This window comes from Crocuta crocuta, unplaced genomic scaffold (assembly GCF_008692635.1).
Source record: "Crocuta crocuta isolate KB4526 unplaced genomic scaffold, BGI_CrCroc_1.0 scaffold471, whole genome shotgun sequence".
In the NCBI taxonomy this organism is placed as follows: Eukaryota; Metazoa; Chordata; class Mammalia; order Carnivora; family Hyaenidae; genus Crocuta; species Crocuta crocuta.
Genome location: NW_027533285.1, coordinates 249,910 through 262,381, shown reverse-complemented (window position 1 = coordinate 262,381; position 12,472 = coordinate 249,910).

Sequence of the window (12,472 nt, the reverse complement as noted above, 5' to 3'; positions counted from 1 at the left end):
CAAGCCCCGCATCGGGCTCTGTGCTGACAGCTAGCTCAGAGCCTGGAGCCTGCTTCAGATTCTGTATCTCCCTCTCTCTCTGACCCTCCCTTATCTCGCGGTTCGTGGGTTCGAACCCCGCGTCGGGCTCTGTGCTGACAGCTAGCTCAGAGCCTGGAGCCTGCTTCAGATTCTGTATCTCCCTCTCTCTCTGACCCTCCCCTGCTCACGCTGTCTCTCTCTCTCAGAAATAAACATTTAAAAAAATTTTAAAAAAAGAATATATAATTCAAGAAAGCTACAAGAAATAAAGTTAGATTTTACTTTACCTACTGAAAATTTCCAAGAAAAGCGCACAAAGAATGATAAGCATTAAGAAATATCTTGTAACGTAACTGGACTTTAGAGAGAATCTCTTAAACAGCCAGAAAAAAACCACTAGATGAAGCCTTCTAAAAGAAACTATCTGGCAGTCCTCAGCTTTTTCTATAAATTTCACATTAGGAAACAGTGAACAATACCTGCAACATCTTTAAAGACGTAAAAGGTAGTCTAAGAATTTTACAGTCAACTGAACTCTCATTTACATAAAAAAGACAAGAGCAAAATTTCATGAACATGTAAGGACTCAGTTCCCATGACCTCTTACTAAAAAAAGTATTAAAGGATGGACTTTGGCCAAAAACTAGCAGTGAGCACTAAATCTATCAAATTGCAGGAATAGGATTAAAACAAATATGGATTGAATACAGTAAACTTTATAGATCCTATTAATATATAAATAATACCGCAAAAGATGTAAGAAAAAAAGAGAAGATGCAAAAAAGTAAAAATAGGCCGATTTTATCCTTAACTCTTACCCTTGGACATACTATAATGCTACATGGAGCTGATGAGTCAAATAATAAAGGTATAAGTATATTTAAAGATATAAAAATAAAACCAAGAATAAAATAATTAATACTGAATACTGCAGGGAAACAACGAGAAGGTAAGAAGGGAAAACATTAATTATAATATTGCTCTTAGCAAGAAGTCAAAGGATATTGTCTAAAGAAATAAAAAAGTAAAGTTATAAAGTTAACAGTTAGAACAAAAATGTAAACCACATAAATTATCAGGAAAACAGTAAAATAGCCCATAAGCCATATTATGAAAAAAATTAAAATCTAAGCTATAGTGTTAAATATAGTGACCCATAGGAATTGGCAAAGGTTATGTCAACATATGTAAATGAGTAAAACATTCTTAATAACAGAAACAAACTTAACAAAATATACAACAAAGCAAAATCCAACATTATGCCATATATAATCTAAATATTGAAAATCAAATGATGACAAGAGGGTATTAGGCAAATATAAACAAAAAGGAAGTAAATTTAACATTATTTAGGACTGGCTTCAGAGCAAAAGTATTAAATTATACCAAGGTAAATTTATTAAATTTTATATATATCAAATAATATAGCATCTACTTTCATAAATCAAATTATATAATTACTCTAAAAAGAAATATACAGAAATGTATTAGTTACAGGAAACTTTATTTTACAAGCCTCAATTCAGTATAGCTGAAGTGATAAAAAAAATAGAGAAAGATTTAATTGATATAAGGAGATGTATATATATGGATATATGGTGAATTCTATGCTCTGAAAGGAACAATATATATTATTTTCACACACATGGAACATTCATAAAATTGGCCATATACTAGGTCATAAAAATCCCTCAAAAAATTAAAAGTATAAATAATATAGGCACCATTCTCTGGTCAAAATGAAGTAAAACTATACATTAATATGGGATGCCTACGTGGCTCAGGCAGTTAAACCTCTGACTCTTTGGCTCAGGTCACGATCTCATGCTTCATGAGTTCAAGCTCCTTATCAAGCCCTTATGGAGATTCACACTGACAGTGGAGCCTGCTTGGTATTCTTCCTCTCCCTCTCTTTCTACCCCTTAAATGTAAAACTGTTCTCCTCTCTCTCTCTCTCTCTCTCTCTCAACAAACAAATAAACTTAAAAAAAAAAATAGTGAGAGACCAAGAGTGGTTTCAGTATTAAAAACAAAAATGAAAAAATATATATACATTAATAATAATATAAGAAACAAAAATAAATCCCTGTCACCTCAAAGTTTTAGAATGTTTAGAGAGAAACAGAACTATTTAGGGAGAAATAAAAATTAAAATTGAAGAATGGCTATTAACTTTTCATGGAATTATAGACATTATTAGAAATTATCATAGAAACACTCCATATCTGAACTTTGGAATACAAATAAAGCAATCTGTGAAAAATTCATAGCCCTAATTACATATATGAAAATAAGAAAGAGGAAAATCTATAAATTAAGCATCCAGTTTAAAAATTTAGACCTGGCTATCTCAGTCAGTAGAGCATATGACTCTTGATCGCAGGGTCATGAGTTCAAGCCCCATGTTGGGCATCGAGATCACTTTTTTAAAATTTAGAAGAAAAACATTATAATAAACCTAAGAAAAGCAAAGAAAATTAAAAACAAGGGCATTAGTTAACAAATTACAGAATCTTCAATGTGCTTTTCTTTTTAAATAAATAAGTAAACTGATGGTAGTAAATGCCTGATTGGGCTCTCTCAACCTCCGTTTAAGCCCCTTTGTATTTTGACAAGATATAAAATAAAGAACAATTTTTCCAATACTTTCCTGAAGTTGGGTTCTGGTATAAGTATAAGAATCTATCAATTAGATGCACTTGCATAATACTTAGAAAGTCTTAAAACTTGAAGGGAATTGTAGGTGGAGCAGGTAGAAAGTATGAGGAGTTAAACTCTAGGCATGTTGGGTTTTACTTCTCTATTAAATATCACTCTGCTTACATGGAGTAAGTGACTGGATATATAAATGTGAATTTCTTTTTTTATTTTTTATTTTCTTTTCTTTTATTTTTTACAAATAGTTTACTGTCAGGTTGGTTTCCATATAACACCCAGTGCTCCTCCCCACAAGTGCCCTCCTCCATGCCCATCTCCCCGCTTCCCCAAACACCCATGAGTCCTCAGTTTGTTCTCAGCAATGTGAATTTCAAAGAGCTCAGAGCCAGAAGCATAACTTCAGGAGTTATCAATATATAGATGGTATTCAGTCAGGAGATTAGATGAGACACTCAAGAGACTAACTGTAGATAGGAAAGAACCAAATTATGTGTCCTGATGTGCTCCAACATTCATTCAGTGAAAATAGGTAGAATCAGAAAAGAAGACCAAATAAGAATGACCAACAAAATAGAAAAACTGGAAAAGAGTGATTTCTCTGAAACCAAATGTAAAACAAAAACAAACAAACAAACAAACAAAAAAGTAGGGGTTATCAACTGCTGATAGATCAAGTAAGATGAGAACTGAGAATTGAATTTCGCAAATGAAGAGATCATTGTTGACCTTGGAAAGAGCAGTACTGGTTTTTATTTTTAATTTTTAACATTTATTTATTTATGAGAGACTGAGAGAGACAGAGCATAAGTGGGAGAGGGGCAGAGAGAGAAGGAGACACAGAATCCAAAGCAGGCTTCATGCTCTGTGCTCAGAGCCTGATGCAGGGCTCGAACTCATGAGCAGTGAGGTCATGACCTGAGCCAAAGTCGAACACTCAACCAACTGAGCCACTCAGGTGCCCCAAGGGCAGTATTGGTTTTATACAGACAAGTTACTTAACTTTTGTCTATTTATTACTTAAAAAATAAGTATATCTTAAGTTACTAATAAAATAAGAATACTAATAGCATCTATGTGAAAGGTAGTATTATGAGGGTTGAGTGCATGAATATATGTAAAATTGTGCCTAGCATGTAATGACCAGTCAACAGATATCATTTTTGCATAGCACTTTATTCATAAAAAAAGAAAAACCAAACAACAATCCCCAAAGAGCTGTGTTTGTGTGTGTAGAAAATTCAGTGGAATAATATGCATAAAACTATTAATATCATTTCTGAGATGATAAGTGTGATTTGGAGCAGGAACCAGAGCTGTAGAAAAAGTAAAAGAAATATATTATCATATAGTTATTTATTGAGGTCTTTGCACTTAGAATGTGCTCATGTATATTATCTGTATGATTTTTCTAATTAAAAATGTATAGAGAGGAACATTCTCAATTTGATAAAGATCATCTGTAAAAAATCCACAGCTAACATACTTAATGGTGAGAAACTAGATGCTTTCCTCTGAAGACTGGGAACAATCAAGGACATTTCCTCTTGGGGCTTGTGGGTGGCTCAGTCAATTAAGTGTTGGACTTTGGCTCAGGTCATGGTCTCACAATACATGAATTTGAGGCACACCTAGGGCTTTGGCTGACAGCTCAGAGCCTGGAGTCTTCTTCAGATTCTGTGTGTATCTCTCTCTCTGTCCCTCTCCCACTTGCCCCTTGTGTGTGTCTCTCTCCTAAAATAAGTAAACATTAAAAAACATCTTTGGGGTGTCTGAGTGGCTCAGTTGGTTAAGCGTCCAACTTCAGCCCAGGTCATGATCTTGCGGTTGGTAATTTGAGCCCAGTGTCAGGCTCTGTGCTGACAGCTCAGAGCCTGGAGCCTGTTTCAGATCCTGTGTCTCCCTCTCTCTCTGCCCCTCGCCCACTCGTGCTCTGTCTCTCTCTGTCTCAAAAATAAATAAACTATAAAAAAAATATAAACATTAAAAAAAAGTCTTTAAAAAAGTGTATCTCCTGGGGCATCTAGGTGGCTGGGTTGGTTAAATGTCAGACTTCAGCTCATGATCAGGTGGTCATGATCTCGTGGTTTGTGAGTTCCGGCAGCATCAGGCTCTGTGCTGACAACTCAGAATCTGAAGACTTCTAGAGCCTCTCTCTCTGGCCCTCCCCAACTCATGCTCTGTCTCTGTCTCTCAAAAATAAAAAAAACATTAAAAAAAAATTTTTTAAACAACATCTCTCACCACTCTTTTTTTTTTTTTAATGTTTATTTTGTTTTTGAGAGAGAGAACAAGCAGGGGAGGGGTAGAGAGAAAGAGGGACAGAGGATCTGAAGCAGGCTCTGTGCTGACAGCAGACAGCCTGATGTGGGGCTCTGGGGCTTGAGCTCACAAACTGTGAGATCATGACTTATATCAAAGTTGAACTCTCAACCAACTGAGCCACCTAGGCACCTCTCCTCTCACCACTCTTATTGAACATTGTATTGGAAGTTGTAGCTAAGATAAGAAAAGATAAAGAAAGATAAGAAAAGGAAATGAAAGTTTTACAAGTTGGGAAAGAAGAAATAAAACTCTTTGTTGGCAGATAATATCACTGTCTATGTAGACAAAATCCCAAAGAATTAAAAAAAAACCTCTTGGAACTAATAAGCATTTATACTAAAGTTGCAGAATACAATGTTAATACACAAAATTCAATTTCCTATGCACCATCAATGAAAATTAGAATTTAATATTAAAAGCATATCATTAATATTAGCATCTAAAAATGTAAAAATTTAGGTATAAACCTAACAAAATAAATACACAATCTATACATGAAAATTATAAAACTAATGAAAGAAATCAAAGAAAATCTAGATAAATAGAGAGATATTCTATTTTTATGGACAGGAAGACTTACATCATTAAAATGTTAGTTCTTCACAACTTGACCAATAGATTGAAAGCAATCACAGTCAAAATCTCAGCAAGTTATTTTATGGATATTGACAATTGTATTCTATATTTTATGTGGAAAGACAAAAAAATACAATAGCCAACATAATACTGAAGAACAAAATTAGAGGACTGACACTGCTCAACTAAAAAGCTCACTGTAAAGCTACAGTAATCAAGACAGTTTGATGATATATGATTTCACTCATATGTGGAATTTGAGAAACTAAACAGATGAATAAAGGGGAATGGAAGGAAAAATAAGATGAAACTGAGGGAGGTAAACCATAAGAGATTCTTAAATACAGAGAAAAAGCTGAGGGTTGATGGGGGGGAGGGGAGTTAAATGAGTGATGGGCATTAAGGAGGATACTTTTCTTTTTTTATTTCTGAGAGAGAGAGAGAGAGAGAGACAGCGTGAGCAGGGGAGGGTCAGAGAGGGAGATACAGAATCTGAAACAGTCTCCAGGCTCTGAGCTAGCTGTAAGCACAGAGCCCAACGCGGGGCTCAAACCCACAAACCGTGAGATCATGACCTGAGCCGAAGTCGGACACTTAACTGACTGAGCCACCCAAAGGAGGATACTTTTCAAAATGAGCACTGGATGTCATATATAAGAGATGAATCACTGGGTTCTACACCTGAAGCCAAAACTACACTATATATTAACTAACTTGAGAATAAAAACAATAAAGATAGTGTGGCATTTGTGGAAGAATCAATAACTAGATCAATGGAACAGAACAGAGAACCCATGTATAGATCTCTATAGTCAATAGATCTTTGACAAAGGAGCAAAGACAATTCAATAAAGAATCTTTTCAACAAATGATGCTGGGAAATCGACACGTCCACATGCAAAAATAAAATTCCATCTAGGCACAGACTTTACGTCTCTCAAAATAATTAACTCAAAATGGATTATAAACCAAAATGGATTATAGACCTAAAACTCAAAGAAGACAATATAGGAGAAAATTGAGGTAACCTTGAACTATTTAGATAACAACACCAAAAGTATTATCATCAAAGAAAGAGTTGATTAAGTGAGACCTCATTAAAATTAAAAGATTCTGCTTAGCAAAAGCTATTCTTAAGAGTTTGAGAAGACAGACCAGAAACTGGGAAAAAATATATATAAAACAAATATCTGATAAACAACTAGTATCCAAAATATACAAAGTTCTATTAAAAATCAATAATAAGTAAACAAATATCAAACTCATAGAAGCAGAGAGTAGAGTGGTGTTTACCAGAGATGAGGAGGCATGGAAATCAGGAGATATTGCTCAAAGGGTAAAAATTGCACTTATATAGAATATGTCTAGATATCTACTCAATAGCATGGTGACTATACTTAAAAATACTGTATTGAGGATACAAGAGATCTGTATGATGAAAACTATAGAAAACTTATGAAGGAAATTGAAGAAGACACAAAGAAATGGAAAAACATTCCATGCTCATGGATAGGAAGAATAAATTTAGTTAAGATGTCATTACTACCTAAAGCACTCTACACATTCAATGCAATTCCAATCAAAATTGCACCAGCATACTTCTCAAAACTAGAACAAACTATCCAAAAATTTGTATGGAACCACAAAAGACCCCGAATAGCCAAAGTAATACTGAAAAANGAGTGTTATGTGGAAACTAATTTGACAATAAACTATTTGTAAAAAAAAAATACTGTATTGAACACTGGAAGTATGTTAAGAGAGTAGATTTTAGGTGTGCTCATCACAGCAAAATGAGTGGTAACTCTGTGAGATATGTTAATATTTGACTATGATAAGAATTTTACTATGTGTATGTACATCAAATCACATTGTATGCTTTAAATATATACAATTTTATTAAAAATATATAAATAAAATGAAGTTATAGGGAAAAGTGGAAAACAAATAACTCAGTCACACAGTGGGCAAAAGATCAGAACAGACACCTCACCAAAGAAGATGGCAAATAAGCAAAAAAAAGGACTCTCAATATCATATGTAAGTAGGGAATTGCTAATTAAAATAACAATGAGATACCAATACACACCTATAAGAATATAACAAAATTAGAATAGTAGCACAGAAGGGGTGCCTGGGTGGCTCAGCTCCTTACGCATCCTACTCTTGATTTCCACTCAGGTCATGATCTCACAGTTTGTGGGATTGAACCCTGTCTCGAGCTCTGCACTGACAGCATGGAGGCTGCTTGGGATTCTCTCTCTACCCCTCCCCAGCTTGAGCTCTCTCCCCCTCAAAATAAATAAACATTTAAAAAATAGTAGCACAGAGATTTCTCCCATTTACCTATGGAATAAACATGGATTTATTTGCACCTAGATAAGATGTTTCAAAAAACCATGATTTTTGACAACAATCAAGGGGAGTAGATCTTGTGTCTACAGAAATACAATCTGAACTAACTAGAAAACAGACTAACCAATCAGACCACTGGTGAGATAAATAAAAAGCAATCAGCCTAAAATGAGTATTAAACAAGCAAATAAAATGTTTAACATCCAAACCTAACTTTGTCATATTTCCTGTTACATATGACCCATTCCTCAACCATCACCATCACAATAAAAATATTTCAGAAGTAGAACTATTATCAGTTTCTTATATATATTTTCTCTTTCTCTTCTCACTTCTTAATAAAAAAGTCCAATAGTGGATCTATTGAAGGCAGTTGTTTGGGGCACCTGGGTGGCTCAGTCGGTTAAGCGTCTGACTTCAGCTCAGGTCATGATCTCATGGTTCGTGGGTTCAAGCCTTGCATTGGGCTCTGTGCTGACTGCCAGCTCAGAGCCTGGAGACTGTTTCAGATTCCGTATCTCCCTCTCTCTCTGACCCTCCCCTGTTCACGCTCTCTCTCTCTCTCTCTTTCAGAAATAAATAAAGCATTAAAAAAATTTTTGAAGGCAGTTGTTCTCCACCTCCACTGCACATTAAATCACTAGGGAGCTCTAAAGTGTCCAGGTCACTGAAATCAGAACTCTTAGGTGATTTTGTTTAGTTTACTTAAGATGTAAATTATTTTAGTTGGATGATGCATTTCTCTTATTTCATATTTTTGACAAGATAGCTTTTGATATAATAACGATAATAATAGCTAATACTTATACTGTGCTTACTATGTAGTGAAAGCTTTGATAAAACATCAGCTTCTATATAAATATATATAACTGTGATCTCAGCTTCTTCATGTATAACTATCTTCTCTTGCTCTTTAAGAAGATAAAGTCCACTTACTTGCTTATATTTAACTGGAGGACTAAATTAAAGACTGCATTCATCCACACACTAAAAGAGGATGCATCTAAATGACTGTCTCTTTCATTTGCCACCTGTGCTTGAAACGTAAATTATGAACTTTAATACATGATGGAAATATTTTAAAAGTAATTTTTCATTTCACTGAAGTAATAGGACACTGTCCTTATAACTAATCTTTAGTGTCTGATCAGCCATTTCCTCCCCCTGACTTATTTGTAACCTGTAAGCAAGCCCCCAGAGGACAACATAGCCCAAACTCCACACCATCTTAAGACCACACTTAGCACTTCTCTTACTTCAACGCATTCCCACTAGACAATATGCAGATAAGAGCTGGATTGCCCACTCAGGACTTATGGAGATATGGATAAAAAACTAAATTGTATACTTCCCAAAAATACGTTAACCAAAATCTTTATTAAGCAGTTTTGCTACTTTCCTAAAAATTTCTCTTCTCTGCCAAATAATTCTCTTCTTTCTTTATAGGACCTACAAAAATTCTTTCTGTCAGATCCACACATTAAACCCTTGTCTTCGTTTGTACAAGCCACTTAGCAGACCAAAAACCACCAGTTAGCCAGCTTTAAAGTGACAATCTATGTTTCTTCAAGCAGTCCCTTTAGGGACCTCATCTCTCAAGACAAGAAGCCTATCAGAGGGTACCTCCAATAAAAACAAGGTCTAGTTCTGTTTTCTTAGAAGACTTTTCCTCATTAAATGTTTATGCAATTACACTTTTTCAAAGGATTTTATAAAAAAGATAAAAATACACGCTGCAACTCTGAATTTACAGTTCTGAGGATACAAAAATGAACTGAATTTCACTTCCACTTACAGATGGAGAAACAAGGGTATTGAAAGAACAGGTGATTTGTCCAATTTCTCATAGCTAATGGCAAAAATTGAGACTATTATTACCCTGGTCCTTTGATTTATGGAACAACTTTCTTTCTACTAAAGAGCTCTGCCGCCCATCAAGGGCCAACCTTTTGGCTTGAATTAGGTCCTTAACTTTATTTTCTCATCGATAAACTGAAGCTACCCCTTATTCTTGAAAATTCAAGTGGTTTCTATGAGGATGCATATTGTGAATGTATAAATACTTAATGTTTCCTAAAAGAAATATATCTAATCAACAGAGTGTTGCTCCAACAATGATCCAAGTTTTGACCTCTGACATATGTCAATGACGGATGTCACACATTTCAAAGCAAAATGTAGCCTGATATTGTCAGGGTAAACCAGGCATGTAAACTTTTTTAAAAATTTGAAAGAGAGGGGCCTTGGCAAGTAAATTAAAATACGGAACAATATAAGTATTTCAGGTTGTTGGTGCTATTCACTGCCGTCTTGTACATCATGATGACATTGAGAAGCGTGGGAAGGAATAGCGATTCATGTGGGTTGGTAGATATTTTTTAACCTATTCTTAAGATCATTCATATTAACTTCTCAAACTACCAACATAGGGAAGAAGGAAAAATTGAAACTACCAGCTGAGATAAAGCAGATAATCCAGACAAACTTTCTGCCTTCCTTTCCCCCAGTGCATTGTCTATCTGGATAACACAGCAAACTGAAGCAAAAGTAGAGCCAGTAAATCGTTTTTCCTTCCAATGTGGCTGATTACAACGCTGAAAGGATGATGACATCTTAAAACATGGATGACAGTTGGTGAACTGAATAGCATTAACTTTATGCCCAGAAGTCTGAGGTTGCTAGTGTTTTGTTTTGCTTTGTTTTTTAATGCAGAAAACACATTTGAAATATATTTGCTTGACAGGAGTATAAGATTGGCATAAAAGTAAACAACTGGCAAATTGTTCATAGCAATGAATTTGTGCAGTGGCTTTTCACTGCAAAACACTAGAAATTAGAGACTGTTCACCAGATGTTGTAAAAAAAAAAAAGGGGGGGGAGTTCCTAATTTAACTACTAAATTGCTAAAAGGTACACTGTGATAAGTCCTCTTCTGGCTGAAAATGTCTGTGCCTTATTAAATGTTTGTGAATACTGTATTTACATTGTTTTTGCTGTTAAATGATATTGACATGCTTGGATACAAATTTTTATTCAGGCAAGATGAAATGTGAACATCTGGCAGTAATCTTATGTGTAGTATTGAAACAAACAAACAAAAAGCTTGACCAGTGTGTTCTTTTGTCCTTTTTCTAAGTTCTCTGGATGTGACTCACATCATAATATACTTAAACATGAGGACTTTGTCACTTATCATTGAAACGTTCAAAGTAAATCCTTAACAAGCTGGTGGCTGCTGAAGTTGGGATCAATTTAGCCATGAAAAACTGTTTCTCAAACAATGAGGCAGCTGCTTGATTCCTTTCAAATTATTACGATAGTAAAAAGGGAGGAAATATTTTAAATACAGACATAATATAATGGCCATTTGTTATAACACTGCCAGAAGAATAATATTTTATGTAATTTTATCCAAGACACCACAAATAAAAAAATAAATTTCCATATGGTACTGTCAGTTTTCTGTAGGCTTTTTTCTCTATACAAAATGTTTTGGTTTAAGAATCTCTTAATTTTATCTATTATATGATTGACCCTCCACAAATTTGTTATAATTAGGCCATAGCAAGAGGATCAGTAAGGTGGCTAGCTTACTGTGTTCCCAGCATATTTCTTTCTTCTCTTTCCTGTTTCCTATTGTGTAATAGTGTATGACAGAAACTTGGCTCTCCTGAACCTTGAAAACTCTTTATTAATTTAAAGGTAAAATTTTGATCTATGCAAAAGAAAGAAGTTGCATATAACCCTGAATGTTTCACAAGGAACCCTCAAGGCAATTTTTTTAGGTATCCCTCTCAAAAAATAGATTTAGATATCAGAGTAAGTCAAATATTATCAAATGTAAATATCTAACACCAGCTGTATCTACACAGCAAAGCAACAGTTGACAAGCCAATCCCCTTAATCTAAACCCAAGTCTGAAGGACATTCATCCTAAATATCCAGAATGGTTATCAAGAATGTCCCTAGTTGGCCAAATTGCCGTATAGCCATGGCATAATGAAATTGAGCCAAAAGATCAGGTCCCTGTTTGTCTGCTCATCTACACAAATCCTTTTATAGTGTGCTAGAATGGCCCTAAGTAAATGGGAAGATCTAAATTCTACAGTCCCAGAACAGATTCTCAATCTGAATTATCTTGTTTGTCTCTTAAAATAGCCCTGAATATGGCAGGCCCGAAAATTTTAAGCGAATTGATAAGAACATTCAAGTTAGGGGAAAGCATAACAACACAAGTATAGGTGTTGAAAACCATAGGGCATATTTGGTGAAAAATGAGTAGGTTAACCTAGTTGGAGTAGATTACATTTGGTCTTGAAAGATGTGTAGGTGGATGATGGCAGATGGAATGAGAGAACATTAAAAAGAACAGTGTGTACAACAGATTACACTAGCCTGGCAGGTAAAGATAATTGCAAGAAGCTTGGCACAACTAGATCATAAGTTCTGAGTATGGCTAGGTAGGCAGGAGTCAGGGAACCAAGGCCCCAGACATGCTAAGAAGTTTGAATTTAATGTAATAGGCAATACTATTTTGAGC